Here is a 13002-nt window from a genome sequence, read left to right as displayed (position 1 = left end):
ACACTTTCTATACTCTTCCATCCTCCAAAGGCAATGCCTTTCCATGTGTGACCTGTTGCCAGCTGGAATGGATGAGTGGCAATTTCTTCACCTGAAGCAGCTACTCCAACCACCACACTGATGCCCCAGCCCTGGCGACATGCCTCAAGTGCTGCTCTCATGATCTTCACATTACCAGTACATTCAAAGGAATAGTCCACTCCTCCATCAGTGCTCATCATCTCAATGAGCACTTCCTGGATTGGTTTACTCAAATCCTGAGGGCTAATACATTCAGTGGCTCCAAGCTCTTTGGCCCTTGCAAATTTATCTTTATTGATGTCCACACCAATGATCTGCGATGCACCAGTCACTTTGCAGCCCATGGTAACTCCCAATCCAACTCCTCCCAGGCCAAAGACGGCACAAACAGAGCCAGGCTCCACCTTGGCAGTGTTCACAGCAGGACCATAACCAGTGGAAATGCCACAACCTAGGAGACCAACTTTATCCAAAGGTGCTAGAGGATCTATTTTAGCAACAGAGATTATCAGCCACAACTGTGTATTCAGAAAGTGTTCCGATTCCCATGTAATGTAAAATTGTCTTTCCTTTGCAAGTAAATCTGCTGGCACCATCTGGCACTAATCCTTTCCCTTGTGTGACTCTTATCTTCTGGAAAAGGTTAGTTTTAGGATTTAGACAAAATTTGCATTCTCCACACTGTGGGATATAAAGTGAGATGACAGTGTCACCTCACCCGCCTTCAGCTTAGTGACTCCATCGCCAACACTTTGCACAATTCCAGCACCTTCATTTCCCGAGATCACTGGAAAACAACCTTCAGGATCAGCTCTGCTCAGGATATAGGTGTCAGTGTGGCAAACCACAGTGGCAACAATCTTGATTCGAACTTCATGAGCCTTTGGGAGTGCCACTTCTATCTACTCTATGGAGAGAGGCTTTCCAGCCTCCCAGGCAACTGCAGCCTTGCACTTGATAACCTGGTTCGCCATGTCCATGGGTTCTATCCATTTGTATATATTTTTTAGAGAAATGTCTATTCAGATGCTTTCTACTTTTAAAAATTATATTATCTGTCTTTTTTAAATAATTGAGTTATAAATATTCTTCATATATTCTAGGTAAAAATATCAAATATTTTACTAATAAAATTTTTCTCCCATTCTGTAGGTTGCCTTTTTACCACCTTTATGGTATCTTACAAACACAAAACATTTGAATTTTGATGAAGTCTAATTCACCTATTCTATTTCTTATATTACTTCTACTATTGGTGTCACATTTAAGAAACCATTGCCTAATCCAAGGTCATGAAGAACACCTGTTTCCTTCTAAGAGTTGTATAGTTTTTGCTCTTATAGTTAGGTCTTTGATTGATTTTGAGTTCATTTTTATATATAGTGTGAGGTAAGTGTACAACTTCATCCTCTTGAATGCAGATGTCCAGTTGTGTAAGCACTGTTTGTTGAAAATATTCTTTACCATGAAACTTTAAGCTTAGTCTAAAGATAACTAGATTTGCAGGGATTTAAGCAGCAAGTTATTATCCCCATGTTCCTTGACAAGCATTAGGTAATCACTAATTTTACCTATTTTGTGATGAACTTTATGCTGGCAGATCACTAGGGCCCCTCTCCTCAGTGTGATTATAGTCTAATTCGTTATTTTATAAATTATTAGGCTTAAATAAGATAACATTTTATATACTAAATATTATTGTCCTGTTTCCATCTCCTATAAGGTAAGTTAATATAAAATTTCTCTGTCTAATTCTTACTGATATCAATTCTTTACTTCCATAATTGTCTTTGCTCTTCCTCCTCCCTCCTCCTCCTCTTCTTCCCCTCCTCCTCCTCCTCCTCCTTCTCTTCCACCCCACCTCATAAGCATAGAGAATTCTATGTATTAGAATTGAATATTCCAACACCTAAGATGCTCCACATTTATGCTTTTATTCTATCAATGTGAGAGAATTGCTTCATCCAAATGTGAACATCAAGCTATTTATTTATTTATTTATTCTATCTTTATCTAAGTGTCTTTTTTCCTTATTGTTCGTTAAGTAAATTTTACTAAGAAATATTTAGAAAGCCTCTTCTAATTTTCATGTTCTCCTAAAAATATTCAGTGTTCACAAAAGCTACTCAAACCGTCAAGTACAGTTATTTTTAGTGAGACTGAGAATAATGCAACTAACTCCTATGATATTTTATTACATAAGGCTCCATATCTGCTTATGAGCTAGTTAGAACAGATGTAATACTTGAAATCATAACCACAAGGTTGAATTTGCAAGAGGTGTTTTGTTTCATTGTGTTTCACATCACCTTTGAGGTACTCTGGACACTTACACTTGGGGCTCTATAAAAATAGCAGCAATAACAACGAAAAGAATAGATAAGGACAGTTCCAAGATACTTGTGCAAACCGCTCTCTACACTAATAACCATGTGTTTAAATTCCCGTTTCCACCTCTCACAGATTGGGTTGGTGAATTCCTGCAGTTGTTATGGACGCATCTTTGTGACTTCCTGCAAACTGTAAAACTCTTTGCCTGGATCAGCAGCTCTTGGTCCTATGGTATGCCTGCCTCTAACAACACCTTTCATAAATGTAGAAGCAATTTCCACTAGAGATCTAAAATGCTAAATCAACTTCTGTTTTAAAATCTAAACCAAAGTAGCTGAAGTTTGTTGTTGCTATTAAGAAGTTTTAATTCTTAAAAAGCCTCCAGAGATTATCTGAGAAAGCCACTCAGAATGTAAGTGCAATTTCTTGTCTGCATTATGTCATCAACCTCTCTACCTTTATTTCCTATAAAGAGAGTGATACCCTTATAATGACATATTTTTTCTTCATTTCTGACCAGTTATATGGTTTGATACATATTTTGCCCATATCACAGAGCAGTTTCTATTCAACTCAAAGAAAGAGATAATCTACATGAACATTACTGAAAATATTACTACCCTATATGGGAATTTAACTGGATTTTTCAAATCTACTGGGCAAGTGGGGATTGAATTTTTCTCAAAATAAAGAAATTCATGCTTGCTCCTTCTGTGGCCTTTCACTGGAGGATCAAAAGAACCACACATATAAAATGAGAGTTTTAAGCCCAGCTGCAGCTTTCTTGCATACTTTTCACACTTGAACCCATGAAAGTGGAAGAAAATATAGTAAGAACATTCTGCTAGATACATGTAAAAGGTGATTTTGATGCTTAAGGGAAATAAAATATCTTAGCAAATTAACTAATACTAGTTTTATTGAACTGACTTTAATATGGCATGAGAAACACTTCTTCTTCTATAGCTACAGTTGAAAATTAAGTTCTCCTCCCATTTATCCATGCACTAGAAGAGACCAAGATATGTGTGGATGGATGCATAGAAGAGAGCACTGAGCCCCCATGATGGATGATTGTGTGAGTGAGCTTTGAGATCTGTAAAAGTTTTGGACTTGATGTCTAATAATACTTATAAGACAGGAGACATTAGAAAATTATATTGACAGTTTCTCCACAGCTGTAAAATAAGTGTCATAATAATACATCCTTATTAGGATTTCTGTGAATATTAAATAAGGTAATGCATGTACAGCATGCAGAATCATGCCTTGCATAATTTAAGCACACATTAAAACATTATATTTATTTATAATTGTTGTTGGTGTCTAAAAAATCTCACAGCGAAATCATCACAGTCTTAGGGCAAAACAAAGAAGAATCAAATACAGCTGTTTTACAGACTGAAGAGCAAGAAAAAACATAACTTCCTTCTCCCATCCTCTGTGAGTTTATGTAGGATCTGTGAGAACGCTCTGTGACTGTGTAAAAGGAAAATGCCTGTCATACTACGATACTGTTTGAAAAGTTCAAAAGAAAAAGGTTATATCATGTGCCCAATGCAAATGTAATGTTTTGCTTTCTAGTTAGTTAATTCGTTATACACTAGACTGTTGTACTTTCAAGTGCCTTCAAATGCAAAAGGTATGAGTGCACGCTTTCAGAATTTTGGAGAATGGATGACTGACTTCTTGTAACCAGATTTAAACTGTACCTAGCTTCTGCAAGTCAGGCACACGTATTGATTTAATAATTAAATGCTGTAGTCTCATTCTCTGTTCTACCCATGTGTTTTTCCTCAGGCAGTGAATTTGAATGTTGAAGAATTTGAGAGTCCAGACTTCAGTGGATAGTCAACACTGGTAAAAGAAATGTACGGTATGTCATGCCAAAACAAATCTAAAAGTATTTGCACTTCTTGTAATCGCAAGCTTAACAAGACACACAATCCTTGCTGGACTTCTCAAATGTCACAAAGGTTTCCAAAGGACAAATATATGTTTATGTTTGCTCCATTGTCTTAGTAATTGTCGAGATTTTTTTCTCATAGAGTAATAGAATTTCAAACCAAGATACTTACATCGTATAGCCCTATTCTCTCATTTTAAATATTAAAACCTTGAAACTCTGAGAAACTAAATAAGTCAGTTTGTTACATATTCATTTGATCTGAATACCATCTTTTAGGTGAAAAAATGTACAGTGTTATTAAAATACAAAAGTTCATTCAATATGTCTTCATATACCTATCTGTATATATTGCATGTCTTTGTAAGGTGTTTGTATTCTGCACTGCTGTGTCACACACTTTTGAGCCTGGCAGAGGTCAATATGTCTCAGGCACTGTGTAGCTCCCTAGTTGCTACAAATTTCTTCCGTGGGTCCAGACAATATTTCCCTCTGTGTGTGAAGGCATATATGGCTAAAACCTACTGTACCTCAAAACTGTTTAGTAATGATAGGATATAATATAAGTAATTTTCACTCAAATATTTCCCAACTTGTGATAGTTATAACATATTCTATTAATAAGTCTACATTTAAAAACCAAACCAAAATTTTCACTGTATTCTAATCTTAATCCAATATTACTCAAACTCAGTTAAAGAGGCCAGATAAAGTATAGGCAACATGCTACTCTCCCTTCATTTTTATCCCTTTCATTCATCCCTAAGTGTTTCTTCTTCAGCTGCTAACAATCCCAACATTTTCCAGTTCCTAAATGAAAGCATTTGGTCATGTATCATGGATGAAAATACATACACAGGAGAAGAAATCTGTCTGCACCTTGCAGACTTGTCAAAATGACCGATTATATAGATAAAGAAAATGCATAAAATACCTATTCACATGCGTTGTAGCCAGAAATACAGGGTGTGAATTATATCTGGATGCTTACGTATGAATGATTTAAATTATTGTGACATCTTTGCCTTTTCCAAAATATCACAATGGCAATGAAACCACTGAGTATAATCCTGATAGATTAGAATTCAAGTTTGTTTTGACAAAATAGCAAGCACAGCCAGAGTGAAAAATGCTGGGTAACTAAGAATACAGGCCCAAAAGGAAGAGAGAACCCCGAGACAGGGTGGCAATCCATTTTAATGGGAATGGGTCTGGATATTGACTTAGAAGACTGGGAGTCAATCTCAGCTTAGTTACTTACTAATGGTGAAACTCCAGAGAACCATTAAGTGCTAGGCAATGGAAGATGCAAACATGACTACAACACTTTCTAATGGATAAGATGCCTGTGAATAGATCATTATAATACTATGATAAAAATGCTTCAAAAGAGAAAATAATAACATAGAAAAAAAAGAGAAGGAAACAACACATTCTCTTGAGTTTAATATGTTTTCACAAAGTGGACAAGTTAAAAGAGTAAGTAGGCATTTACCAGATAGGAAACAGAAAGAACATTCAAGGCCAATAGAGCTACAGGTAAAAAGCATGTAGCAGTGAATGAGCATGATCAGAAAAGGAGTTTAAGAAGGTCAGTGAATCTGGAGGCCACTGGTTATAGGGTAATGGAGAATTTGGGCTGAGTGAGCTTGGAAAGCCTGGATTTTAGAGGATTTTGCCTGATACACATCAGAGTCTTTGAACTCTATCTCACGGACACACCAAATCATATGAAAGGTCTTTTAGGAGAGAAATTACAGGGTTCAATGTGTGATCTACCTAAAGTAACCTTTGCTAAAGTCTGGGGAAACAGTTGTCACTGTAAAATTATGTAGGAGGCCATTTTTAAAAGACTAGGCAAGACATATGGGGGCATATGAGAGACTTGCCTAGGACAGCAATTATGTAATTAGACAGTAAAAGCCAAATTCCAGGAACATTTGTCAGTTGGAATCATTACTTGGGATACAGACTGAATAGTAATGGTTTGTAAGAAATGTTGGAAGTATAATTTTTTAATTTAAGAGAATAGGGTTGAGTTTAAAGTTTTAGAAGCCATCAGTTTATAAATAGTAGCTGCAGCTATGACAGAGGCTAAGTTCTACCAAGAAGAATGTACAGAACACAAAATTTGAAAGGGTGCATTCAGGGGAATACCAACATTGAAAGCATAGGCAGAGGTAGAGGAAAGCCAATTAGGGTTAAACACTAAGATAATCAGAGAAGTAGAAAGATTTCAGGAGTTAGTTGTAGACTAGAGGCTAAATTGAAGAGATGATTTTAGTAATAGAAAGTAATCAAAGAAACACGTGTTGCAGAGATCATGTGAGCTGAAGACTCTATAAAGATCCTGCGTGAGAGAAACATCCAGAATAATAATACTGGGGCGAAGCAGAATATTCATTATACTAGAAATGTGTCCTTTTATTTGAAGTCAGCTTAATGGTTCTATATATGTTACAACAAGTCATTGAACGTGATCTCAGTAATGATTGCAGTGTTAAGCCTGCAGTACTAAACAGTGTGTCAATTTTCTAGAAACATCTATGGTGTCTTTATATGTGGCAGAGTTATCATAGTGACAACAAATTAATATGATCTTTCTCAGCTTTATGCACCAATTTTTCTGTTTATTTGAAAGAAATTGTAACTATTATCAATATATTAATGCTATTTTTAGCATTATTATTGGGAGAGTCAGCATTTTAGTGATGTAAACAAAAAAGTGATAAACTGTTAACCATAATGTTAATCAATTCCATGAGATCCTATTTCTATGAAGGTCTCAAATATTAGCACTTGGTTCTTCTGTGCAAGTACATTTGCTATTGTGGCAGAGTTGAGATTTAAAAATCAATACTAAAAAAATAAATATTCCAGATATTTTTGCCATAAAAGAACTTAGAAATGTGCTCATGTATGAGAAAAGGAAGATCTGAACTTCACAACTGAAGAAAAAGGTCACATTTCTCTTAATTTACTGCTAAACGGTGGAACATATCTCTTCACATGCATATTCACTGCTACATATTTAGTGAAAACATATTCAAAATAATCCCTTGCATCTAAATCTAATTTTGGCATTATCTAAAATTTAAGTTGCTTAAATTTTATCTCACTTTAAAGATACTAAATTTTGTGTATGAATTGGATCAAAGTATGAAAATACAACTATATATAGTATCTATTGAATCCACCTAAATATATAACACTTTATATCTTGGTTTTGTTTTCTCCTTATTATATTATGTAAATATATAAAAATTATAAGTAATATAATAATTTAAAATAATTGTTATTTTCTAATGAATATCCACAAAATACCCTCAATTTCTGTGTTGCCTCTCGAAATGCACATTCAGGGTGCATTAGAAACATGCTAGTTTGTCTGTGGTTTTCCGGGAAGCTTTGAGGTTTTAACTTTGATCTCTCCTCTTACACACTGAGATTTTCTCCTGACTCCACTAGCCCAGACAGAATTTCTACCCTTGATCTCTAAGGTAATTTTAAACATACTCTTGACACCGGCATCACTCAGTTGCAAAAGTTTCCCTCTTAACCATGGTGTGTTTACTCTTCAGTTTCTCTGTTGGCCTTTGCTCATCTGGACTCAAAAGTGACTTTTTTAAACTTTCCACCCCCAGGAATAGTTTTTCAGTCATTTAGTTCACATGTTTTCTGCTTTGACTAAAGTATTTTGAGGTCCCATTTTTGTTTCCTCAACTGTTTAAGCTCCTTTATCTGAGGAAACTAGATTTTCTCTTTGATCTGCCAAAGAATCTGTTACATCGTTTGACCACAGGGTGAACTCTACTTAAAGTGACTCCATATTTTTGTGGCACTCTCATTCATCCCTTTTCAAATGCTGCACCTCTGTCAAGGTACTCTGCACCTTGGATATCAAAGTTGTAGGGCTTTTTTGACTAGTTAACCCGTTGCTATCAAATCTTATCTCAGAGATTAATCTGTCATTAGTCACTTTTACCTTCGTGTGCCATTAAAAAGTTATTTCAACTGGGGATATTTGCAACTGAGCTCTGTCCTCCAAAGGTGGGAAGAAAAGTGGGAGTTTGTTTGACATAAAACAACAAGTTAATGAACTATTGGAGCTTTTGCAAAGAAGGCCTTTCCAAAGCCTATCAGCCTATAGAATACTTAGTCATTTGCCATTCATTGAAAAGAAACAGATCGGCCAGGCGCGGTGGCTCACGTCTGTAATCCCAGCACTTTGGGAGGCTGAGGCAGATGGATCACCTGAGGTTGGAAGTTTGAGATCAGTCTAACCAACATGGAGAAACCCCGTTTCTACTAACAACACAAAATTAGCCCGACTTGGTGGCACATGCCTGTAATCCCAGCTACTAGGGAGCCTGAGGGAGGAGAATTGCTTGAACCCAGGAGGTGGAGGTTGCAGTGAGTCAGGATCGCACCACTGCACTGCAGCCTGGGCAACAGAGCAAGACTCTGTCTCAAAAAAAAAAAAAAAAAAGATAACGTACAAGGGAAGAAGATATCCATTAATCTGATCTGTGTCAGTCTTTCACATAAATTGATGAAGTATACTAATAATTCTATGTACTTTAACCACTACATAGAACTTTCACATGTATTTTCTGACAGATAGTTTCACAGCCTGAGTTAGGTGTTAACATTTTCATCCCAATTTAATAAAGTCAAATTTATAAAGGATAAAGACTTTCAAAGGACATCAATTAGTAGTGATAGAATTTGGAACTCCATTCCAGGTCTTCTGTTGCACATCTTGCTTACTTTTCCCAATACCACAGCTACTATAGGTATGCTTCCAATGCTTCTCCAAACCTACCATTTTTCCAGTCACTTCTTTTCAGCCAATGCTTAGCTTTCAGAATATGAATCTAACACAGCATTAAATGTGTTTAATACCAACTGCAGATGGATTTCATACCAATATTATAAATGCAACTTACAAATAAGTTGAAATAGTTTACTTGGCTTTTATCCTAACCAAGATCATTCTAAATTCGAGGGATCGTGCCAGACCACAATTACACAAATGTCATTGCTAATATCCTTAAATTATTATTATTCTAGCACTGCCACTTGACTATCAATACTGCCTTTCTTGCAACATTTGCCTGCCTTCTGTGGTTCTTTTTGAACCCATTGCTTTCATTAGCTGCATAATTCTCAGTTGGATCATCTGAATATTCCTATAGTTGATTGGAGTTCCTCTGGCAACAAGGGCTCTTTTACAGAATCACTCATTACTATGGCTCGAAACAGGAAGGTACCAATTTCTGGATTGAATTAAATTAAATTTAAAAGATCTTTAAAAGTTGTCATGGCCTCTAAGGTATTAAATATAGAATTTCTGTTACTGATGTCTAACCTAGTTATATTCAATTATTCATTTATTCCAAAAACGTTTATTGTACTAAGCTATTCCAGTTTTCAAAATTATCTCCTAGAAATGTATGCTTGTGTATCACATTTGTTTCTATTAAGGGTCTATTACAAAAATAAACACGAAATATTGCAATGTGAAATTTTAAGTATGCTTGTTTTTAGAGAGATAAAGAGGAAATATTATGAATGTTTAATTTCCTGGTGAAATCATATTTCTGACATTGGCTTAATGCTGTACATCACTAATCTATTTTTTGCATTTGTCTTTTGTCTGAATACAACATGGGCAGGTTAAAAGATGCCGAGGTAAATCCAGTGCTGGACTTTGAATGTACTCCTTGCTCAGACAGATTCACTATCATAAAATCTCTAACTTTAACTATTGCCTTGAATACTGAGCTTAGGCGTACTTTCCACTGACAATAAACAATTACAGCAGATGAGTAATGATTCTTCATGCCTACTACACTAGTAATCTGCTTGATGTATGTACTACTGCTCAGACCAAGGGGATATTGAGGATCCACTATCACCCTCCCAAGTACCATCTAGAGGTTCAATATCAAGCAGGCCTCTCTTTTTATGCTCCTTTCTTAGATAGAGGCATATATTTATGAGTACACATATATCCTCACATAAAAGAAACATTTCTCCCACATTGTACATTTTACCAGAATAAGGTCTAGGGAAATGACAAAATTTTTATAACTTGAAACAATGCCATTTACTGTTTTACCAATACATAGATTAAGAAATATAGACTTTGCAAAATATTACGGGGGTTAGGAAAAGTCAGAACTCTTCATTTTAAGAAGCATAAAATTTAGAGGAGGAGGCAGTCACAGAATAAGGAAATGTTACATGACTACAGTTGCTAGTTAATTATACAGGCAATTTTGTTTAGGAGTTTGGAAATTACTTGAGATTTAGTAGAGAAGGCTTATAAAGGAGACAGAATTTTATCTGGCTTGAAGGCAACTGTGAAATAAAAAAGAAAAAAAAATCTGAATTTGTATTTTAAATCTAGTCTCTGTCATTTTGTAGCTCTGTGCCTCAGGAAAGGAATTTAGTATGTGCAAGCCATAGTTTCTTAATCTTTAAAATAAACCACTGTTTCAGAGCTTTATTTGGAGATTTCACGTAAAATCACAAGCACAGGTCTTGCAGATAGTAGGCTCTCAAAAATGCTACATGAAGATAGTTGGAATTTGCATAAAAGAAAAGGAAATTCCAATCAAGGAAAGTGGGCAAAATAATAAAGGTGAAAGAAAACAAAATAAATTCAGTCTATGAAGTGTGCCAGTTTGATTGACATGGGGAACAGATATAAGTGAAAAGTAAGAGTCCAGATCGTGAAACCCTCTGCAGAGGAAGTCTAGACTTGACCTTTGGGCAACGGAGAGTAACAAAAAGTATTTCAGCGGGAACATATACTCTCAAAGCAGCATTTTGAAAGTTCAATTCAGAAGCAGAAGTTTTATTTTTCCCTAAGAATTGTATATTTGTAGCCTGAAATATGTTTATGACTATAATAATTTAACCTCAGTCTTCAAATATACCCCTCACAGTGGTCTAAGGATGCAGTGATGCAGAATTGCTTAAGGTAGTACAAATTTATCATTCAGCTAAGAAAATGAAGTACATTAGGGAGAAACAGTTTTTTTCTGAGTATTTGAGGAGGCTTTTCAGCATCCTATGGAAATCAGTTGCTGTGTTTTAAGAGGTCTATGTGGTTAAAATGTATACTCTGACAATATAATAATCACAATAGATGAGGCCCCCCAAAATACATTTGAAAATCAAACAGGATACTGTTTTCAAAAGCAGATGTCCAGACTGAGCACTATACTCACCTAAACTGTCCAGGAGGTAAGTCTGGGTAAACTTCGTAGCCTGCACTTAGAAGGGTGGTGTTGCAAAGGCATCTAAGATGCTTGAAAACAACTATCACAAAGACTGCATAGGGATTTTATTTAGTAGCTCTCTGATCCGCCAAATGCTTATTCTTAACAATGACTATGGCTTTAATGAAGGAGTGTGTGCGTGTGTGTGTGTTTGTGTGCGTGTGTGTGTGCACGTGGAGGATAAAGAGACAGGATGATTATACATAGTTATTCTTTAGAGTTCTATGCAAGTGACGTTACTGGTATTTCTGAGATGAAGCACCATTTATTATAATTAAATATCAACACTGATTGCTGATGTCTGCCTTGGTTCTTGAAAGAGTTCAAGTCTTTGGTGCAGTCACATTCTTAGTTACTTTGCAAAAACTCTAATGAAGAAAGTGAGAAAGACGTGTTAATATTTAATAAGCCTACTGATCGATTGCTGTGCCTCCTAAAATGTTCATCTCTTTGACTGGTGGGAAATGAACTTCATTAGACTTTCTCTGCCACCTTATAGCTCCTTGTTAACATTTCCCCTTTGGGGTCCCTGAGAAAAAACGCCCAGCTTCTATTCATGAATCTCTGCCAACCATACTCTCCTGCACTATTTTCTATATTCATTTGTTGAGAAAAGAGGATGCAAATCTCATTCTGCAAGGAAAATATTATCAGTTCTTTGTGATTGAAAGTAAAACTTGTGAAATGGTATTTTTATGATTCATAGAAATAACCAGTAGATTGATTTAATATATGGAAGCTAGTACTATATTTAGTTTCAAGCTATGAATATAAAAAATATTAAGCACTTTCTCATATTTTAGCTTCCTCTTACATGTTTTATTTGAAAAAGCAAAAGAAAAAATGTAGAGCTCTGAAAAAAGAGAAACTACTAGAAAAGGTTTGTTTATGTAAAATAGTTACTATAAAATTTCATTTATTTAAAATACTTCAAATGAAAGAGGAAGAAGAAACAGAGAAGCAACACTTATATAGTGCTAGTAGCAAAACAGAAATAATTCTTATTAATAAAGTAATTATCAATGTAATGCTTCAAGATATTTTGGCATATAATTTTAGACAATAGGATATATGCATAAAGGACTGACATTAAAGCTGAACTTAACAGTAGAAAGAAATGGTTAAATATACTGATAATTTAGTATGTGTCAGGAACTTGTTAAATATTTAATGCACATTATCTCATTTAAGTCTCATAATAAAGAAATGAGATATATACTATATACTATTGGTATTCCTATTTTACCAATGAGAAATCTCAGGAAGAGATTATGTAAAAAAGTTTTTCAAGTTCACACTTTATAAAAAAATGTTTAAGTACCCCAAAGGAGGTCTAAACCAAAGCATTTGGCTTCCAGAGTCCAAGCTTCTAAGAAATTAATAGCTGCATTCACAGATACAGTCATAGATGCAAGGCCAAGAAGGAATCAGGTGGATTTTCCAATTTTGTAA

At 35.3% G+C, this 13002-nt stretch overlaps 1 pseudogene across 1 annotated transcript in view; it reads right to left on the bottom strand.

Moving 5' to 3' along the window:
• Positions 1 to 984, bottom strand: part of LOC105538060 — a 3705-nt pseudogene extending 2721 nt beyond the window's left edge. The window contains exons 1-2 of the transcript XR_001005833.1: positions 767 to 984; positions 3 to 734 (exon numbers count right to left, since the gene is read on the bottom strand). The product of XR_001005833.1 is annotated as an alcohol dehydrogenase class-3 pseudogene (transcript). The remainder of the gene's footprint in view (positions 1 to 2; positions 735 to 766) is intronic.
• Between the last annotated feature and the right edge of the window lie 12018 nt (positions 985 to 13002).

Source organism: Mandrillus leucophaeus, unplaced genomic scaffold, assembly GCF_000951045.1.
Source record: "Mandrillus leucophaeus isolate KB7577 unplaced genomic scaffold, Mleu.le_1.0 Scaffold184, whole genome shotgun sequence".
In the NCBI taxonomy this organism is placed as follows: domain Eukaryota; kingdom Metazoa; phylum Chordata; class Mammalia; order Primates; family Cercopithecidae; genus Mandrillus; species Mandrillus leucophaeus.
Note: the sequence above shows the minus strand (reverse complement) of the source record. Positions and strands in the feature narration are given on the sequence as shown.